Source organism: Phaseolus vulgaris, chromosome 11 (assembly GCF_051622355.1).
Source record: "Phaseolus vulgaris cultivar YP4 chromosome 11, ASM5162235v1, whole genome shotgun sequence".
NCBI lineage: Eukaryota > Viridiplantae > Streptophyta > Magnoliopsida > Fabales > Fabaceae > Phaseolus > Phaseolus vulgaris.
The window spans coordinates 42,849,456-42,873,021 of NC_143508.1; the positions used below are offsets into that span (position 1 = coordinate 42,849,456).

At 32.3% G+C, this 23,566-nt stretch overlaps 1 pseudogene; it reads left to right on the forward strand.

Moving 5' to 3' along the window:
• Nucleotides 1-39: 39 nt before the first annotated feature.
• On the forward strand, nucleotides 40-22,546 carry LOC137808007 (putative UMP-CMP kinase 2; annotated as a pseudogene).
• The last annotated feature ends 1,020 nt before the right edge of the window (nucleotides 22,547-23,566 follow it).

Sequence of the window (23,566 nt, forward strand, 5' to 3'; positions counted from 1 at the left end):
TTTTAAAAGCTCTGTTAAGTGTCAATGATTTTTTCCTAAATGAATCTGTCAAGTACTAGAGTATGTGAATGTGAACCTTATATATAACACCACATATACTTTGATTGTATATATCTCTGTCGAAAATTGCATACTCTTATTTGGCAGAAAGGATAGATCATGCAGATAAACTTGGTGGCAATTGTCAAGTTGCCAATCTAAATTATTATATTTTTTTATTCATTTTCTCATGTTATGTAACTGAGTAAAACTGTTTGGCTCTATTACTTTAATAAACTTCTATAATGTATTTAAAGAAATGCATCAAGTTATTAATGATGCTATCCATGCCTTTTTACTTTTGGGGGTTTCCTTAAATAAATGATAATTAAAATTGTTCTTTCCCAGGAGGTCCTGGTAGTGGGAAAGGTACACAATGTGCAAAAATTGTTGAAACCTTTGGATTTAAGCATCTGAGTGCTGGAGACCTTTTGAGAAGGAAGATATGGATGATGTTGTCTTATTCTATTTTTTTTTTTGTTGGTGCATCTTTGTGATTTTAGCATTAAAAATAAGAACTCCAAAGCAATTATGATTCTGAATACAATTAGTGAAGGAAAATTATTTGTGATAGGGAATAGGTGACGTTGTCTTATCCCAGAATTTTTTATTGATGGTTTCCCTACAAGCAAGCGAACCGTATAGCTTTTAAACAAATTGTAAGTTTGACTTTTAACCATGCTCCTCTTCAGTTTGAGCTTAAGGAAGTTTAGTCCCCCTCCTTCTACCTCTTCTTTCTAGTTATAATTGATATATATGCATTGCCTCATATCTTGTGCATTGAATATATTTCCAAATGGCAATATCTATGGATGAACAAAGTAAATTGTCATAGTTGTAAACTGTATTAGAGGGTATTAGAAAATCTTGAAGTTATGCATCTTTCTTGATCAAAAAGAAAAGGGGCAAGATGGAGAAGGTGAGAAATGGTGCACAAAAATCAATTAGAAAAGTGGAAAAACATAATTTTATTTCATATGCTGATGCCATAGTTTTATATTACAAAAGGGAAAAAAGCTCTAATGGACTTTGGTAAATAAAAACCAACAAAGCCCAAACTAAGAAAAAAAACAAAAGGACAAAAACACTTAAATCCCCCCTCAAGTTGGTGGATGAATATTGCAGACACCAAGCTTGGAGAGTAGTTTATGAAACCTTTCTTTGTCAAGTGCTTTCGTAAGAAGGCCCGCTGGTTGATTTTCAGAACTGATTGGAAGTAACCGGAAGAGACCTTGTTGTAGCTACTCCCTCTCCACATGACAATCAATGTCTATGTGTTTAGTTCTTTCATGAAAACTATTGTTGTGTGCAATGTGACGTGCAAATTGGCTATCACAGAAAAGGCTTGCATTGTTGTTGGTTACCACATGAAGATCTTCAAGAAGATAGCTGAGCCATTGTACTTCACAACAGGTAGTTGCAAGAGCTCTATATTCAGCTTCAGAAGAAGATCTTGACATTGTACTTTGCTTCTTGGTTCTCCATGACAACAACGATTCCCCAAGGTAAACAAGGAATCCAGTGGTGGATCGATGTGTTGTAATGCATGAGGCCTAGTCAGAATCATAAAAAGCTTTAATCTGAATATTATTATTTTTTGGGATAGTAAATACCTTGCGCTGGCGATGCCTTTATATATCTGAGTATCCTTTGAACAACTTGGTGATGCAATTTTGAAGATGCTTGAACAAACTGACTTAGGAATTGTACAGAAAAACTGATATTTGGTTTGTATGAACCAAATATAGTAGCCTTCCAATAATCCTTCGGTATGTACCAATGTCATGCACGGTTGAATTTTGATAAAAAAAACTTTTCATTATTTTTAGTCATGGGTGTGACTGCTAGCTTTGCATTCAACATACCTGCATCAGCTAAAATTTCGAGTGCATATTTCCTTTGACAGATATGGATGCCATTCTTGGTTCTAGCAATTTCTAATCCTAAGAAAAACTTTGAATGACCAAGATCTTTTATTTTAAAAGCCATATTTAAGGAATTTTTAACATCCTCTATATCTTTCTTGTTGTTACCAGCAACTAATATATCATCAACATACATGAGAAGAGCAATTAAAGATGTTCCAACAACTTTAATAAAAAGAATTATCTGCCTTTGAACAAGCAAAATTAATACTAAGAAAAGTAGCGAGTTTGTCATACCTTTGCTTACTTGTCTACTTTAACCCATATAAGGATTTGGTTAGGTGACAGATTGGTTGGGTTCTTTTACTGGTTACACCATGGAGCAACTCCATATAGACCTCCACTTGCAAATCACCATGCAAGAATGCATTATTCACATCCAGTTGTTCAAGGTGTCAGTCCATGGCAACAACTACAACAATGATAGTTCGAATAGTAGTGAGCCTGGCCACAGGTGAATAAGTTTCCATGTAATCTATGCCTTCGCGCTGTGTATACCCTTTGGCAACAAGTCTTGCCTTGTACCTCTTGATTTCTCCATCAGCTTTGCGTTTACTCTTATAAACCCACTTACAGCCGATAGGTACTTTGTTAGGAGGAAGATCCATTATTTCCCAAGTTTTGTTGACTTCAAGAGCTTTTATTTCTGCCTTCATGGCTTCTACCCATTCAGGAATTGTTTTGCTTCTTCGTAACTTTGTGGCTCAGTTTGCGAGTAGTTTTGTTGTTTTTCCAAAAGATTTTTGTAGGATAAAACAGAGCTAAGTGGATAACGCCCCTTTCTATTTTCTTTTAGTTTCTTGCTACATGGTGACATCATGATCTGGTGATGATAGTCCTCCAAGAATGCTGGTGTTTTCCTGATTCTAGTTGAATGTCTCAATTCTTCATGTTGAGTACAAGTTTCAGCTTCATTTTGTAGAGGAAGATCATCATATATTTGTCCCGTGAAGTCACTGTTTTCTTGGATAGTTTCCTGCTCATCTCTATCACTTATGTTATAAAAGAAAGTTTCATAATAAACTACATTTCTATATACAAAAATCTCTCTAGAGTTAACATCTAAAACAACATACCCCTTAGTACCTTGTTTGAAGCCAAGGAAAATGCACTTTCGTGCTCTAGGATCAAGCTTGTGTCTGTTTTGTTCAAGAGTAGAAGCAAAACATAAACACCCAAAAATTCTCATATCAGAGATGTCAAACATACATTCATACAGTAGCTCATAAGGACATTTGTTTTGTATAAAAGGAGTTTTGCTGATCATTCTTGGAGGAACTTTCTTGTGTCGCAGCCATGAAGAAGAAGAAGCCAAAAAAGGGGAAAAGAAAACGAGGAGAAGTTCGTAGGAGGAGAAAAAAAATAGAGGCAGCGGAGGAGAGCGAATATCTGATACCATCTTGAAGTTTTGCATCTTTCTTGATCAAAAGGGACAAGATGGAGAAAGTGAGAAGCGGTGCACAGATATCAATTAGAAAAGTGGAAAAACGGAATTTTATTTCATATGATCTGCGCATCTGCTAATGCCATGATTTTATATTACAAAAGGGAAAAAAAACTTAATGGGCTTTGGTAAACAAAAATCAACAAAGCCCAAACTAAGAAAAAAACAAAAGCAAAAAACACTAAAAGAAAAAATAGTAATTCCATGTAAATTCTTTCGTGTATTCTTTTGACTAAATAAACACGCTCTTCATTATGCAGATTGGAGCATAACCACGTTTTGTACTTTTCTTTGATTACCCTGAAGAAGATTGCTATTAAATCCGTGGAGATTTAACTTCAGCACCTTATTACAAACTATTGTCTTACATATTTTTATTGCATGGTCGAATTGATAACAACATAGAAACAATGAGGAATCGTCTTAAAGTGTTTAAGGCGTTAAATCTTCCAGTTATTGATTATTATGCTAAGAAGGGGAATATTTACAGGGTAACTATATTTAGTTTCAATGTTCAATTGAATCTAGGAGAACTGGCCTTATTTAGAGAATTGCACCATGACAACTTACACACAAAAATTGCCTCTTTATGGTCATGCTTACACATTATGCTTCTTAGTTCAAGAAACCATATAAAATTATAGTGGTAATCATAACATCTCACAATGTTATCTCTGTATCGTGGAAATTTCAATGTACCTTGTTCGTGTTTTTTATCCTAATCTTAGAAGAGAAGGAACTACATCATGTGGGGGAATGTTTACTATAAATCTAATAACAAGGTCTCCAATTCGCTGAATGTTTACTAGTAAATTTGTTAGAAAGGTGTTTTTTCTAATCACAACATATAATTTGTTAGTAAATTTGTTATTTTATTTATATTTTTAAAAGAATGTCATTAAAATATAATGAGAAAAAGCTCACGTTGGAAGCCGCCAGATATACAAAGGGTTTACAAACCTCCAAAAATACCAGAGATTTGAGTCGCTCAACTCCATGAGATAAGCAAGATGATGATTTCATACTTGTGACCTAGCCTGCGGAAGAAGAATCAAGAATGATAAGAATTATGAATAACCTTCAAGCACTCGACTCTATGACATAAGAATGTATGGAGAATTTTCACTTGTGACCTAACTCACAATATAAGAAACCCTAAGGGAGAAAATTCTCTAATTCACGAACTTTGGTTAACTCTAATGCGCTACACAGGAAATAAGCTAAGAAACACCACTCTAGGATAAAAAAAAGGGGAGAATGGTGTTGGACTTCAAGAGTAGACACAAGCTTCCAGTGAAGTTATTTTGATGTTGATTTTTTGTATATGTAGAAGTTGAACCTATTTTAAGAATGTCAAACTTTCATCATATGTGGTTGAGAGTCTTTAGTACAAGTTATTCACAAGGTTTAGAGTTCATCACACAACCTATACTAAAATTAATTAAAAGAAAATTGTTTTTGAAAAGTTAAAAATAAGAGAAAAGGATTTTATGGTTATGTTAATAGATTAAGTTGTTAAGTAATCGATAAAATTGTCCTTAAGAAGTTTCAAAATAGGATATTTATCACCAATTTAGTTAACCGATTAAAAATAGAGAGTAGATTTATGTGTTTTCAATATTCTTAGAAATTAATCAATTAAAAATCTTGCATAATTGATTAACATTGTTTTTGTTAAGTCGTTAGACGGTCTATGACCAGCTAGACATTTTAATATCAGACAGTCTCGTAATAAAAGAGATAATAAGTTTTGATGATAACAAACACTATAAGGTATCCTAAGTTAACTAATGAAGTTACTAAGTATGCAAATTTAGTAAAAGACTTAGTAGACGCTTTAAGTTGATCAAGTAATCCAGTAGTATTATAAGTATCAAATGCTTATGATAAATACGACAGACCAGACAATCTATTAAGTTATTCCTATAAAGTCAACATTTTAAATAATGTATCTTGGTAAATATACTGGATGGATTCAATTCTGTCAACAAGATGTTTCAATAGTAAAAGATAAAGACAAAAGATCTCATCAGACGATCTCTGAAGAGTTTACTGTTGGGTTTAATAGTGCCAAAGTTCAAGAGGGGGGGTGAATTGACCTTTTAAAACTTTCTCGCAGAAACAGTGTTTAACACAGTTTACAGAAAATAAATCGATTTATGTGAAAATGAACAGATTTATTTCAGCACTATTTTTGTTTGAAAAGCGTTTATACAGCAAGGTTAATCACAAGATTATGCAGATAGATTTTCCAGAAGCACACACACTGATATTAGATTTGAAAAACAGTGAAACACAAAACAACAAACTTCAATTTCAAGCAAGTGATTAAGGTTCGATTGATAGCATGCCAATTAATTGAGTAACCTTTACAAACAACCTGTTCCAGTGACTTTTAACAAATTATAAGTGTTCTTCTTGAAACACACAGTTTTCCAGAAATTAAGAACAGTGAATCACAGAACAGCAAGCTTCAATTTTAAGCAATTGTTTAAGGTTCAATTAATAGCTTTGACAATTTCTTGAGCAACCTATCACAATCAATCTGTTCCAGTGGCTTTTAACAAATTTTATATGTTCTTATCTGACTCAAACAACTTTTCCAGAAATTAAGAACAGGATGAAACGAGCCCAGAAAAAACAGATTTTTTAATGAATGAACATATTTATTTCTTTGCTGTTTTATCAATTATGCAGAAACTTAATTGCAGAGTTTGAGAGAGAATGAACACAGGGCAGTTATACTGGTTCACCCAACTGAGCTACATCCAGTCTTCACCTAAAACCAAGGTGAAATTCACTAAATCACAATACAAACAAACACAATTCCCACTGTTCTTGAAAGCTACAAGAACTTAGGTACTCTTGCTGAAAAAACCTATTTCAGCTCACACACACTCTTCAAGAAAACCTATCAAGAAGAGTGTTCAACCAAACTGTTACAAGAAATGAAAAGTGAAACGACTACACCTGATTGAGGTTACAAAGATCTGCCTTAAACCAGTAGGCAAGATTGCTAGAACAGTAGCAGAACCTCACACCAAGCTTTTGGAACCAAACCAAGAACAAACACTTTGTGATTTTCGAAATCTTTGAAGAACAAATGTTAATCCTTTGTAAACTCTTAATTCTCTGTTGTCAAAACTTGTTTTTGCAAATGTATGAACGATGTTTAAACTCAGAAACAAGTTTTCGTTTTATAGAAAACCAACTTATAACAGAATTTTGAAAAACAGTTAAAGCTGTTATAAAATGAACAGATTGAAAATAAAATGAACAGCTTTATTTTCAAAAGCAGTTAGAGAATTTGTTAAGTGAGGAGACTTAGTCAACCATTCTGGTGCTGAGATAAAACTGAAAATCGTTTAAGCTGACATGGCACCAGAGACAAAAAGAATCTATTCATTTACAGATGAACAAATTTATTTTTCAAAACGAAAACAGAAAAGCTTAACTGTTTGAAACACAATCGTTTTGAAAGATAAAAGGCTTAGTAAAAATACATGATGCACAAAATCTAATTTTCACAAGACTTAGCCAAGGCATCAGTGTAAAAATGAATTTGTTTATTTAGAAAAGAACAGATTTATTTGTATGCAGTAAACGTGTTTTTTGTAAAACATGTGAAAAACAGTTTAAGAAAACTTATGCTTGTTCTTATCACATGGCCAGTGGTTATGAGGTGAGTTACTCAACAAAAAGCCCTCTTAAACAACCTCTAAGCACTACCTAAGACACACTTAAGGCAAAACAAAAATACACATGAAATGTACATAAAAGTCTTCATCAAACACAATCTTGAAGGGGCAACAACCATCTTCAACATTTACTACAGATAATCCCGTGTTACATGTTAGAAGTTCTAAAGTACATATCATATCATTAAAGAAGATGAACAAGACTCACCAAATAAGTCAAGAGTGGAAAGTCTCATTAGAAGATCTTAATGAAGAAGATGAGCAAGACTCACTAGATGATCTTACAATGAAAAGATCCATTGAGATAATCTAGTAAAGATACATCAGATGGTGCAAACACTTTGTCTTAGCATTGGAAAATTGTTAAAGTGATAAGGATAACATTCAAAATGAGGAACAATGTCCAAAATGATAATTCAATGATGTAGCGACGTGTTAGACGGTCTTATAGGATTGTGTTAGAATGTATGGCCAAAATAAGAGGGGGTGGGATGAATTGTTTTTACAAAATTTCCGCAAAGATTGGAAGTAGAGTGAAAAGATTTGTAAAATTAATCAATTAATTTTCTGTTCAACTGGATGAGTTATTAAATTAATAGTTCTTTATGAAAAATCAATCAGTTGTTTTATCAAAACAACTGTCTGTTTAATGCAGTAGAATAAAGAATAAAATATAAAGCAGTATATCATAGTAGAGAAAGAGAGATTCACATAGAGAGGTTTATACTGGTTCACTCTTAATCAAAAGTTATATTTAGTCCTCAGCTAACCACTGAGAATTCATTATGCAATCAAAACTAGATTACTAAACACACACCAAGAATGATGATCTTAAACCCCTCAAGAACACACAACACTTCTTGACAACATCACAGTTTCTAGAAACCCTTTCTGAAATTAACTTACACACAATTACAGTATTCAAAGAAGGAAATAGAATACACTTGGGTTTTCAAAGCAGTAGCACAATTGAATAGAAAACCCAGATCTTACTTCACACACAAGCAATGATCCAAAAGCTTTTGATCTTCTCTTGAAAATGTTTTTGACGAAACTCTCTTTCTTGTTATTTTTCAAATGATTACAAAACAATCTTTATATAGACTTAAAGAAGTGGTTAAAATTGTTAGATCATTAATTGAAAAAAATTAGAAACATTTAAAATCAGTTTGGAATTCATAACAGAATTCTATTAGAAAAACAATTGATTGATTTTAAAATGAACTGATTGAATTCTTTTTCTGTTAAAGATTTCACACAAAACAACCAATTCCTTTATCGAAATAACCGACTGTTTTGCCTCACAGAAAAGACTAAATATTTTCACATCCTTTTGAAAAATATTAAGTGCAATTCAATCGGTTGTCACGATAAATCAACTAGATGAACAATTTGTTGTAATCACCAGACTTTGAACAAAAACTTTTTTAACTAATTGAAAGTTCAAAACAAATGACTAAAATTCACATAGCGTTTTAGAAAACACTTCTTTCAAAAGAGAGTAAGAATTAAGTGAACTTGGATCAATACTAGATGTGAATTGACAACTCAAAATCTACTAAATAACACACACAAACATAGCAGTAGATTCTTCAAGTCTTCAAAGCACATTTGGAAGCATCAAAGCACCTTGTTCAACTGACCGGATCATACATTCTTGCTAGAAGGTCTTGTCAGACGATCCTATTTCTCATGGATACATAAGAAGATCTTGTCACACAGTCTCCAAAGGAAAATTAGTAAGACGATCTCAAGGCACATGAAAGCTCAATCATACAGTGCATGATAATCTCATCAGATGGTCACTAAAGATTACACGCGAGAGATGATCATCACGTCTTGTACACATTAGATGATCTGCTATATCAATGAGTGTTTATATTTAACTCATACATTCTTGAAATAATTTATGACACTACTCTTATGTTTTTAAATCTTATTTGACATTCTTAAATCATATAAAACAAAGTTTTCAAATAAGATTAATGATAAAATGATTTTGGAAAGTTTTCGTACTTGAGAATGTAACACAAAGCTTACTAAAAATCTCAAATATTATATGCTTCAATGATTTTTGAAGGAAAAACTATTTTCATATTAATTATATACGCTTTTCAAAATAATTGTGTATTTATGATTTTGTTTAAAACTATATTGGAAATATTTTTAATGAACAATATTATTACTGGAAAGTTTTCGAAAAATAAAACATGTGCATATTCCATATCAAAGAGTTTTTCCAAATATATTTTGTGAAAAGATATCCAAGTTAAAATTTGATTATACTTCAACCTTCAAATTTTGTATTAACTTTGAAAGTATTTGAAAAAGGATTTACAGTTAAATATCTGAGAAAAGAAAGTCTTGATAATTCGTAGAATATAAAAGATATTGTTTCAATGATGTCCATGATTTATTATATTGATTATAATGTTCACGAATACTTATATTGTTTCAATAAATTATCAAAGGATCATAAATACGCATATAAAGCCAATAGCCAAAGTTTCCTTATCAAATGTCTTACAGGAAAACGATGAAGTCAGAGAGCAAGATTCGCTTAGATGAAGATTAAAGAGATATCAAGTCACTCTGAATGAAGATATACAAAGAGAAGGAATATTCAAAGTATAAACAAGTGATATGATGCAATGAAGGCTCATACCTGAACATTCCATTTAGAGCGTCTTATACGAAGAAGACAATGAACAGTGCAGTAAAGGAAAGATTCGTGCACAAAGATAAATCAAGCTTCAACGTTCGACTTTATAAAGATAAAAAAAAAACTATTTGAAGAGTAAGTAATTGTTCAAAGATGTGAAGAAAGCATCAAAGCTAAAGTTCCATTTCTAGCATCCAATGCATTGAAGATGAAGATGAAAGTGGCAGATTTTTGAAGTTAAGAGGATTAAAGTTATAACGTTCATATATGAGGAATATAAACAAAGAATTCAAAATGCTTCACACGTAAAGAACACGCAAAGATCAATTAGAGCAAAAGTTTATATATTAAGCATCTAATGGCTATAATGAGGAATGAAGAATACAAAACTTCAACGTTCATATTTTGAAGGCTATTTAAAGACCTTAAAGATGAAGAGCACAATAATGAATGTGCATAGAATGAAAAAGAAACATTGTCATCAAGTGATATTCAATTGCGTGTTGGAATAGAACTTATGCAATTTACTTATGCTTTGAAAAGTGATTGTGAGATTGAGTTGTGTGCTTAACCTTTGTAAAGTCTTCAAACTATGAAGTATACCCTTGGAGCTTTCATTGTTCTCTCTATAAAGAGGTTTATCATATTGTGGTCTTGATCTCAGGGGGAGATTAGGATTGGTTTCTTGGAGAGGTAAAGATGATCTGAAGAGGTGTAAGAGTACTTGTGTGTACCTAGAGATGTAGAGAATACTTGGTATACATGGAGAGGTAGATAATACTTGGTGACCTGAAGAGGTGTAAGAATACTTGTGTACCTGGAGAGGTGGAGAATGTTAAAGATAGATGAAGCTTCTTATCTGCTGTCCTAGTGTGTGTTTGATGAAGAAAATAGCAAGTTTGTTTTGAAGGTTGTTGTGATGTAATTAGGTGATCTTGTATATATGTTAGAGTGAGTTTAAGGTAGCTGTTTGCTTCATGACCTACCTTATATGCCTAATCAAGATGGTAAGATCAAACACAAGAAGTGATTCAATGTTTTTCCTAAAAACCTCTTTAAGTTTTCTTAAATTTAGGTTACTTCACAAAAATAAATCTGTTGATTTGTAAAACAATAGATTTATTTCTGAACTGCTTAAATGTTTTTTCAAAATTCTGTTAGGGCACCAAAAATTTTGTTCCAGCTCGTTATTACTGTTAAGATGAGCTGGAAGTGTTTTCAGAAAAACAATCTGTTTATTTTGGATTTAACCTGTTCTTTTTATAACAGCTTTTAACTATTTTTTGAAAAGTTGTTATAAACTGTTTTCTATATAAAGAGAGGAACATCTCACATGAAAAAGTTGTTGAGCAATCACGTTTTTAACAGAGTGCTTGATCTTTGTGTGCCTTGATCTTGGTGGAGGTGTTGTTACTGTTGTGCTACAATCTGGGCTATTGGTTTTCAGTTTCTTGCATCTTCTTTTAGGTTTTTTCCTTCCTTAATTCATTCTTGTGTAAAGGTGTTTGTGTAAGACACTTCTTGATAGGGTTTCTTGAAGTGCAAGTAGTGCTGAAATAGGGTTTTTCAACTTTGAGTGCCTTGTTCTTGTAGGGTTCAAGAACTGCAAGTTGTTGTATTTGTTTTGAACAGTTTTTAGTGAATTTCACCTTGATGTGAGGTGAAACTGGATGTAGCTCTTTATGAGTGAACCAATATAAATTGTGTTTGCATCATTCTTCTCAATCCCTACACTCTTTTCTACTTAATTGGATAATCTGTCAGGAAATAAATTTGTTCATTTAAAATTGAATCTGTTATTTCTGGGCTTGTTCATACTGTTCTTCTTTGTTTTGGAACAATCTTTTAATCACAAATAAACTTTCTCAATCTGAGTGTTGACTAGTTTAAGAACAAACAAATTCTTTATAATAACTTTGTTAAAGATTCACTTTCTTTAAAGAATTGTATCAAAAGAACTTGTGTTGATCTCTTTATGTAAACCTTGTTCTTATTGTTGCTGTAAAGATAACTCATCTTGTTCTAGAAAATTTCTCTGTTTGATCTCAATGCTAATCTGAAATGCTCTAGTTTTGATAAAGTGTGTTGAAAAATAACTTTGTTCTTTTCAAAATCAATTTGTTCATTTTCTAAACCAGTTTGCGTTTGCGAAAATTTTATAACTTCAATTCACCCTTCCCTTCTTGAACTTGGACATTATTAGACCCAACAGAGAATACTTAGTGAAAGGTTATTAAGAAACTTGCTTGAGGGGACTAGATGTGACCCTTGTTGTTTGATGAACTAGTATAAATCTATGTCTACTTTTCTCACTCTATTGTTATTTAGACACTTCTTTCAATTGGTTGATACTCGACGAATTGAGTTTAGGCTCCACTCAACACCCTACCCCTCTTCCAGTGCCAATTGCACTTTCAATTGATATCAAAGCTAACCTCAGGATTAGTCTTAACAGGATGATGGAGTACTATCCAACCACTACAACTTGGATTGAGAAGATTGGAGACTTCATTCGGGAGGGTCCTCTTGTTGACAAATATTTTCATTCTTCTTACCTTTAAAATGTAAATATTAGAGGTAGAAAAAAAATGTATAAGATTAGGATTTTCTTTGTGTAAAAAAAATAAATGCATGCGCGGGGTCAATTTGGAACTAATAAGGGTTGACTTGGGAAGTAAAAGTCCAAGTAAAGGTCAACTTTGAGGTCAGCACACTACCCTCTGCATTAGAGAAGTCAAACCTTAATTGAAGAGGCATGGAGAGAGTTAACCATCACCTCCCACAAGTCCATATGGTTATGCATTCATCTAAAGAGCATTGGAGTTTGTTGCAACCAGGGTCACGACGGCGGGATGACAAACCAGAAAGAATAAATTTATAAATGAAAAAATAGATTATTGGAGTCACCACCATAGTTTATTGCGAAAAACTATGGAAAACCGAAAATATGGTCTACAAACAAAATTTGAGGTTTGGGAGTGGGTTACGTGTACGAAAGGTATTAGCACCCCTACAACACTCGTTTGAAGACGACCCTTAATTAAATATACAAAATGAGTGTGGTTTTTTCATAATGTTTATTTTCCCCAAAATTAGAAACAGAAAATGTTTAAAAATAAACAAAATAATTTTGAAATTTTTTATTTGGGGTTCGACAAGGATAAACCTTGATCTTACATATTTTCGTTCATAATAGGAAATAAGGGTTTATGTAATTCTAAAGGTTAAACTATTTAAAAAAAAGTTGTTCTGGTGTGAGCTGGACTTTTGAGAAAAAGTGAAACTGAAATTTTGAAAAAGTGAACCTAAGAAAGATGGACCTTTGATACGACCCAAATCCATAAAAAGATGACCATGAATGCCAACCTTGAAGGGTCATCTAAACAAGAAAAAGAAAATGCAATCAATAGGAAGAATGGTCAAGGACCAAAACACTTGAAGTTCTTCCTATTAGTGTTCTTAACATTGAGGCCCAAGTCCAACAAAAGCCCAAGCCCATACTGAGGCCCAAGCCCAACACATGTTTTTCATCATCCAACATGCCTCAAAAGATTACTAAGAGCAAAGGCACAAGAATTAATATATGAGCATCAATTGGTGTCTCTTTTTTGTAATTTCTTTAGAGTAGATTTCAATAGAACATAAAAGGGAGGTGTGGATAGGAGTTTTAGGGCTTATGAAAAGAAGTAGTAAAGTCACACTTCCCATGTGACTAGTTTTGGGCGGCATTTTCAAATGGTTTCCATTTGAATTTTCCACCTATTTCCTTCATGAAAATCGAACCTATGTCACTCTAAATAGGGATGCATGGTTCATATAAAGATACATTGAAATTGAAGTAAAGTTACTATACTCAAATTGAGTGAGAATTTGTGAGACTTGTTTCTCCTTTCCTAATCTTATCTTGTGAGTCTTTGGGAGCTTTCAAGTGGCGGCAACCTCACTCATCTTGGAGTCTATTCACCTTCCAAGTGGCGTGAAACATCTCCCTAGCTTCAACCACATAAGTTCTTCCTATCATTCATCTTTTAATTCCATTTCCATTCCATTTGAATTCCAGAATATGTTGTGTTGCTTTGTTCTTCATTCCAATCAGTTCATATGCCTTCTTTGTTCATTCTAATCGATTTAATTGTGATGTTTGCTGTTTTAATTGGTTAATTTGTTCTTGTTATTGTGTTCTTGATTCCGCACCATGTTTAACATTTATTCATCACCTATACTTGTGTTTTTCCTTTAATCTCTGGAAATGAACATTCACATCTACTTAACACCTGTTAAGTTAATATCTAGTGGGGATTTTCCTTAGGTTTCTCACCTTAATTGCTTAAGAATTTCGATCCTAATTCTAAAAAGTGTCATCTAATGAATCAACCTAAAATCAACTCACATCATGTGGTATCATGAGCTATGGTTGTGTTCATCTTTTTGAGTTGATTTGGCACTTTTAATTCAAGCAATTTCAATTCAAGTACTTTTACTTTCTTGTCATTACAGTCTTGTTTTTAATTTTTCCAGCACCTTTAATTCATTGCAGAATTTTTTTTAGCCTTGTTATATTCATTGCATTTTTCGTTTTGAATATGCTCCTTGTTATGCCTTTCTTTGATCTTGTTTTTTACTTTGAGTCATGTGTTCTTTAGTGTTCTAGGTGTCCTTTACTTTAATTCTTCTTGCTTACTTTTAATTGTGAAATTTACATTTCAATTAGAAACTTGTTTTAGTACAAGTTGATGTTAAGTTCCAACATATGATTGCAAGTGTTCAATTATATTGAATCCACCAATTTTTTTTTGTGGAAAAATGAATGTTCTTGACACTTCGCATGATGCAATTAGGATATAAAAAAAAACAGCAAGCTATTGTTTTAGTAATTCCAAAACAGTACCTCTTTATCTAAAACAGTACCTATTGACATTAAAAAAACAGTGAGCAATTGTTTCTAAAGGCATCTTGCTTATCAATTGGTTTAGAAATTCATTTTTCACACCTTTGGATTCAACTTTGCGGAATTTTGTATCATTTTGCTTTAGCAATTTTCTAGTTCAAAAAGTTTCATAGTAAAAAGTTTAGTAAGGTTCTTTGAGTTTTCTTTTGTGCCTTTTCTTGATTGTCTTCTATTCAAAGTTCTGTCATATCTCTTTTCTAACTTTGGTTTAGCCTTTCTTGTTTTAAACTTTTCTTGGTTGTCTTTTATTCTTTCCTAAAGTTTTGTGGTGATATTACTTTGGGCAAGTGTTGTTTACTTTGGCATCTTTCACTTGAGAGTTATCCAATCCACAAGTGAGACTTTGGTTAAGGAAAGAAATATTTTGTTTTGAGTGATTACTTCTTTTTCTGCCTATTGTCGTTAGCAATTGTTTCCTTCTAACTTGTTTTCTCTAGTTGTTTGTTTTTTGTGTTTTGTGTTTGCTTGTTGATATGGATCATCTTTCTAGTGGTGAATCATCTAAACCTCATTTTCCTCAAAAAGCTTTTATAATTGGAGAATTGAAGGAAGATAAAAGAACCATTGCACAAAAAGAGGAAGAAATGATACAAATGGAGGAAAGACTCCAAAGATGGGAAATGATTAATGAAAGACCCCAAAGACAAAGGAGGCACCATCATAGATATGAATCAAGAAGTTCTCAAAATTATCAAGGATATGAAGAAGAAGCCGAATGGAGGAGACAACCATATGAAGATAGGCGCCAAAATGTGGCAAAACCTTTTCTACCTTATGTAAAATTTCCTAGTTTTAGTGGAGAAGATGATCCTAATGTGTATTTAGGTTGGAAGGCTAAAGTAGAGAAAATTTTTAATGTACATGAGGTCCAAAAGGACCAAAAAGAAGGTTAGCCTCCTTAGAATTTATGGACTATGCCATGCAATGATGGCACAAAACTCTCATGGACATTGAAACAAGAGACCAACTGTGGTCTCTTGGGAGGATTTAAAAGAATGCATGCGCTTGGGAGGATTTAAAAGAATGCTAGATTTGTGCCTCCACACTATAAGAAATACCTTTTGTTGAAACTCCAAATGTTTCATCAAGACACGCTAAATGTGGATGCTTATTTTAAGGAACTTGAAACTCTTTTAACTAATATTAACATGCATGAAAGTGAGGAGTACAAAATGGCTCGCTTTGTAAGTGGTCTAAAGAGGGACGTCCAAGATGTGGTAGAATTATATGAGTATACTTCTTTAGAAAAATTGGTTCACCTTGCCATCAAGGTAGAATCCCAACTTTCCAAGAGAAACTCTTTTAAAAATTCTCATAATGATAGCTTTTACCACACATCTTGGACAAATAAACAAAAATCTACTTCAACTTTTCCCTCTAATTTTAAAAAGGAGTCCACTTACAAAACAAAGGATTCAAAACCCTCACCTTCAACTCCTATATCACCCACCAAAACCTCAAGTAAAAAATGTTTTAAATGTTTAGGTTTTGGTCATATAGCCGCAATTTGTCCAACCAAACGTACCATGATGCTAAAGGGGGATCAAGTAGTAAGTGAACATAGTGATAACTCTTCTACATTTTGTTGAACCAAGTGGTGTTCAAACTTTGAAGAATCCAAACCCTTTGAAGGATGTTGAAGGTTTGGCTGTGCTTGCTGTTGCTGAGCTGTCTTAGATAGGATCTGAGGTAGATTGTTTATGTAATCCACTCTTGATTGAATCCAAAGCATAGGCATTCTCAATCTTTTAAAAAGAAAAGTGTTTTTCTAAGTGAAAAACAACCGATTGTTTTATACTTAGATGCTTTTAGAAAAGACTGAAAACTGTTTTTCAAATGGTTGAGCTGTTAAAACCAAAACAACCGATTGATTCGAGGAAACAACTGATTGTTTGTTTTGGTACCATAACAGAAAAGTGGTTTTATCAGTTTTCTTTTTGCTGCTTTTGTTGTTTAATTTTGATGTATTCAAAACAATTATCTTGTTTTATCTCTTCTCTTTGTCTATTTGTGAAGACAAATAAGGGGAGATATATGCTGTGTTTGATTTCAGTTTTTATTGTTTTCTGCAAATTAGTTTGGATGAGTGAAACCTTATAGGTTTTTGCTCCTATATTTGTTTGTTGATTACTCTGATATTATGCTCTGAATTTCTATACTTGTTTCTGTGCTAACCAAATATCAGAAGTTCTATGCTTTGCTTAAAACTGTGCTATGCAGGAACTGCTTCAAATTCAATCAAGTACAACACAAGCATCAGGGATTTGTCTTCATCAAATAGGGGGAGATTGTTGAACCAAGTGGTGTTCAAGCTTTGAAGAATCCAAACTCTTTGAAGGATGTTGAAGGCTTGGTTGTGCTTGCTATTGCTGAGCTGTCTTAGATAAGATATGGGGTAGATTGTTTATGTAATCCACTCTTGATTGAATCCAAAGCATAAGCATTCTCAATCTTTTTAAAAAGAAAAGTATTTTTCAAACTAAGTGAAAAACAACCGATTGTTTTGTCGAAACAACCGATTGTTTTATACTTAGAAGCTTTTAGAAAAGACTGAAAACTGTTTTTCAAATGGTTGAGCTGTTAAAACCCAAACAACCGATTGATTCGAGGAAACAATCGATTGTTTGTTTTGGTACCATAACAGAAAAGTAGTTTTTGTCTTTGACTGAACTTTAAATGTTTTAACTGATTACGCTTCAGTCTTTAATGCTTTGACCAATCTATTAAATGCAATGAATAAGTTTGTTAAGATTTGATAACAAACAACATCTTTGAATATATTCAGAAAAACAGATTTGAGTATTAAGAATTAACACAAGTTTTTAAGTTTTTCAAAGAGTTGAGATTGCTTAGAGATTGAGATTGATTAAAGAGTGTGAGATAGGATTTCTGCTTGTATTGATTTCAGATTTGCTTCTGTAACAAGTGTAATCCTTGTATCTGTTGAACAAGTTTCTTCTATGTGTTTGCTGAGAAGTGTTGTGTGTTCTTGAGGGGATCAAGATCAGCATTCTTAATGTTGGTGTGTTGGCCAAGAGAAGTGTGTGTCTTGAGGGGATCAAGGTCACTTTCTTGGTTGTGTTGTAAGTGATCTAGGTTTGATTGCTTAGTGGAATTCCTCAGTGGTCTCTGAGAAGACTGGATGTAGCTCTGGGTTTAGAGTGAACCAGTATAAACATCTGTGTGCATTCTCTCTATCTTTAACTCTTTAAATTCAGTTTTGATATTTGTAAACTGGTATAAACAACCGATTGTTTCTGCGAAACAACCGATTGTTTTTCTGGTGCTGTTGTTTTTGCTTATTGTTTTGGCAAACTGGATTCCTTATCAACTATTTCTTGAGATAATTTCATTCTTGACTTAAAAGTTTTTGAAATCTCTCTTTAAACCATTCACCCTCCCTCTAGTTTAAAGTCATCCATTCTAACAGTTTTAACTCCCCTTCCCCTTCAAAAACCCTTAGTGATAATGAATGTGAAATACATTGTGAAGGTGACTTATTGATGATAAGGTGAATGTTGGGAACAATTCCAAAACCTTCCGATGATACCCAAAGAGAAAATATTTTCCACACTCGCTGTCTTATCACCAACAAGTTATGTTCCTTGATTATAGATGGGGGTAGTTGTACTAATGTGGCTAGTACAAGAGTTTTGGAGAAGTTAGCCTTACCCACTATCTATCATACCATGCCCTATAAATTACAATGGCTTAGTGCCGAAGGTGAAATCATGGTAAATAAACAATTCCTCATAAACTTTACCATAGGAAAGTATAAAGATGAGGTTTTATGTGATGTTGTGCCCATGGAAGCAACTCATCTTCTTTTATGAAGGCCTTGGCAATATGATCGCCACGTTTTACGTGATGGCCTCACAAATATAATGTCTTTTTCCTTCCAAGCCCATACTGAGGCCCAAGCCCAACACATGTTTTTCATCATCCAACATGCCTCAAGAGATTATTAAGAGCAAGGGCACAAGAATTAATAGATGAGCATCAATTGGTGTCTCTTTTTTGTAATTTCTTTAGAGTAGATTTCAATAGAACATAAAAGGGAGGTGTGGATAGGAGTTTTAGGGCTTATGAAAACAAGTAGCAAAGTCACACCTTCAATGTGACTAGTTTTGGGCGGCATTTTCAAATGGTTTCCATTTGAATTTTCCACCTATTTCCTTCATGAAAATTGAACCTATGTCACTCTAAATAAGGATGCTTGGTTCATGTAAAGATACATTGAAATTGAAGTAAAGTTACTATACTCAAATTGAGTGAGAATTTGTGAGACTTGTCTCCTTTCCTAATCTTATCTTGTGAGTCTTTGGGAGCTTTCAAGTGGCGGCAACCTCACTCATCTTGGAGTCTATTCACCTTCCATGTGGCGTGAAACATAGCTTCAACCACATAAGTTTTTCCTATCATTCATCTTTTAATTCCATTTCCATTCCATTTGAATTCCAAAATGTATTGTGTTGCTTTGTTCTTCATTCCAATCGGTTCATATGCCTTCCTTGTTCATTCTAATCGGTTTATTTGTGATGTTTGCTGTTTTAATTGGTTAATTTGTTCTTGTTATTGTGTTCTTGATTTCGCACCATGTTTAGCATTCATTCATCACCTATACTTGTGTTTTTCCTTTGATCTTTGGAAATGAACCTTCACATCTACTTAACACTTGTTAAGTTAATGTCCAGTGGGGATTTTTCTTAGGTTTCTCACCTTAATTGCTTAAGAATTTCGATCCTAGTTCTAAAAGGTGGCATCTAATGAATCAACCTAAAATCAACTCAAATCAACCTTGCTCCTACATATTCTAGAGGTTAAAACTGTTTGTTTTTTTAGAATTGAAAGTCAAGAGATCACATAGTTCTGAAAGTCAAGAAAGGTCATATAGTTAATTTTTTAAATTTATATATATATATATATATATATATATATATATATATATATATGAAATAAGAGTTGGTGGGTTATAAAATTAAAAAGGAGTAGCAGATAGCCAAAGTATTGCGCCAGCTGAATGGGTCCAGGCTTTCTAACGCAATGTAGATATAAATCGCATGCTGGAAATAGTAAAATGTTGGGGTTAACATGAGGGCTCTAAAAGCAATTGATACATGAAGGAATAAAGCCCAATTCTCCATGCACCTCCATACATTCTTCCTACACCTCCATGTATTATTTTTTAATTCCAATCCTATCCTATTGAGTATATGTTAAGTTTTTCCGCTTATTTTCTTTAATTTCTCTTTGTGTATAACATATTGTAAAGTTTGTAACACCCTCTACCACAATATGTATTTTGAATTATACAATATGCAAGATATTATTAGATTTGGAAATACCTTCTAAATTATACAATCCATAATACATTTTAAAATTATATTTTAGATTATAGAATTTAAAAGATATTTTCATATCCAAAAATACTTTTTGAATTGTACAATCCGTAGCACGTCTTACCATAATATGTATTTTGTAATGTAGAATCCAGAAAAAAAAATTAAATCCAAAAAATACCTTCCAGATTTTATAATCTAATAGGTGTAAAAGAAAAAATAAAATTTCTTAAGAAAAAATACTGTTTAAAGACAATATGATCTTTTTCTTCTAACATGTACGTCTAAAAAAAACTATGGAGGTGGAAGAAGAAACAGACAAATAAAAAGAGAGGAATAAAACGTACCCAAAACTGTGGGCCTCGTTTTTGCTCTTTGGCCCTTTTGTATGATGTGTACTTCCTTTCCATTTTGCATGCAATTTCAATGTACCAATTCACGCACAACGATGGGCCCCACCTCCTTTTCCAAAATTGGTAACAAATGGTGCCCCACATGTAAACCAAATATCTGAACATGATATTTTCTGTTTGCTTTCCGTAGCCTCATTTTTTCAAATCTCATGCACACTTTAATTCACCAACAAAAGAAGAGTGTCCCATCAACACTTTAATTTCTGTTTGCTTTCATGTAATATTCAAATGAAAATTTGTCTCTCTCATCAAGAGTGGCCCGCACCTGAATCGAAATATAAAACCAACAACACAGTATGCAAAAAAACGTGAATGGACTAGCAAGTAAACCAAAAAAAAAAAAAAACTACACTAGTATAAAAATACTGACACTCCCTCCATAGATGGAATGAATACGAGTTATTTATTTAAACATTGTGATATTTTTGAAATTATTGTGAACGGTTATATATAAAATCGTTGTTTGTATATAAAAAAAAAAATCATAGACGATGTTCATTAAGGAGACTCGCCGCCTAAAATATTATAATAGGCTACAACTTTTTTTGGTAAATGTAGTAATATAATCATAACTTGCATCTTCATTTGTAAATTTTATTCTTTATTGTTTTGAATTGAATATTTTCTACGGTTGATGAATGATATTGTGAAAAGATGAAGAATTGTAGAATTTTGGAAGATATGAAAAATATGAGGGTGAATTTAAGTGAGGTTAGGTTAGGTCAACACTTAGTTTCTAGAGTGAGGTTGGTCCAAACTATTAGGAAGAGTCTAGAAAGTTATCTAACAAGAAGACAACTTTAGAGAAAACTTTGAACAAGTAAAAGTGTCTCACAAATTTGAGAACATTTCACTACTCAAATCAAAGTTAAAAAACATGTACAAAAGACTCCTATTTATAGAAAAAGTCTCTCAAAATCTCACAAATGAGAGTGTGACAAGTGTCACCACCTTAGTGGTGCAAATTCTGTCCATTGGGAGAGTGACAAGTGGCAAGCTTTCATTGGAATCCTTCCTTGCCTACATTTCTATTTGCACCATTCTTTTACTATTTTACCATTTACTTTCTTTTTTATTTACATCTTACTCTACTTTGGTACAAAATACACGGGTCAATACTTCCTAACTACTCTATACAATTTTTACAAGGCTAACTAGAAGAAAAAGACTTTACAATCTCTTCAGTAAGACTCGATCTTTGTTTGTCTTCTTAGCCTAAAGTTTCGAGGCCTATATAAAAGGAAAACATAGATAATAGTCATTAAGGAGATTCATCACCTAAAATGTTGCAATATGCTATGGTTTTTGGTTAAACAAAGTCTAAAATGTTAACATTTGAGATAGACGATGGTTATTTACGAGAATCGACGCCTATATTGCTTTTTAGAAACCCAAAATACTTCCCATGCCTCACTTCTGCATTTATCTCCTTCGAGCTCTCTCTTCTTTATTTGTGCCTCACTTTTGCATTTCCTTCGCTCCATTTTCTCCCTTTCTCCATTGCTCTTCATTGCTTCTTTTCGAACTTTTAGGCAAGCTTCTTTTGTAGAGGTCTCATAAAAAAAACAATTTATTGGGGGGCTTTGATACTTTATTTCAAAAGTCACTCATTTTATTGTTGAATATTGCTCCCCAATGATAATTTTTTAAGTAGTTTATTTTTGTGTTGTACCATTTTAAAATGCATGGTGAAAATTGTATTAAATATTAGATATTAATGAATGGATGATGTTTCAAATTTCTCAAAATTTTGTTTTAATGACTTTCCAAACTGGTTGATGATATCATTTTTTCTTGGAGTTCTTAAGCATGTTTTTTTATTTTGTTTCTTTTGGTTATTTATTACTTTCCCTTTTATGAATTTGGTCTGTTATTCAGGACCTTCGAATCTGTTTGCTTTTTTTTTTCATGATTGATTATAGTGTCTTTTATAATTATAATTTTGTTTTTTATTTTATAATTATAAACATTCAAAATCATTAACTTAAAATTATTTATTTCAGGTATCAGATACTCGAAGTGGTGCTTCATCACCTAATCAACTAATAGGATCAAGTGCTGGAAGCAAAACTAAATAGGGATGAATAATGTTTGTTTTAATTTTAAATTATGTACCAACTTTTGAACAATTATGTGTGTTTTAATTTTATGTTATGTGTCAACTTTTGAATAATTATTTGTGTTTTAATTTTCAATTATGTATCAACTTTTGAACAATATTACGTGTGTTTTAATTTTCAATGCAATGAATGGATGCTTATAAATTTATACATTATTTCATTTTATTAGTATTTTATTTTTTTATTATGAAAATATATTATGCTTAGTTTAATTGAGCAAACCAGACTATAAAAAAGTGGTGGTTAAATTTCATTTATTTAAAATTAAAATTACGTCAATTGAAACCGACATATTATTTTTACAATTTCATTATAATACTGACAGTTAAAAACGCCACGTTATACCCTATGTAATGGTGCTAAAATATTTTTCAATGAATTAAACTGCGATAGTTATAATTGACACTACTTACATATAAAAATTGTCACTTTAAACATAGTGTTAAAGTGACGCGTGTTGCGGTGGGTAGCGTAAAACCGCCACATTAAAATTTGTGTCAGCCAGTTCAATGGTGGTTTGGGAAACCGTTACACGCGTATATTGTGCGCGGTTATAAACACCAGTTTATACGAAAATAATTGTCACATTATACACGATTTTTTGTAGTGGTTTTAATTTTAAATTATGTATCAACTTTGAACAATTATTTGTGTTTTAATTTTCAATTATGTATCAACTTTTGAACAATATTATGTGTGCTTCAATTTTTAATGTAATGAATGAATGCTTATAACTTTATATATTATTTCATTTTATTAGTATTTTATTTTTTATTATGAAAATACATTATGTTTAGTTTAATTGTGCACACCAGATTATAAAAGAATGGTGGGTAAATTTCATTTATTTAGAATTAAAATTACACCAGTTAAAAACAACCTATTATTTTTACAATTTTATTATAATACTAACAGTTAAAAACATCACATTATATCCTGTATAATGGTGTTGAAATCGTTTTCAATGAAGTAAATTGC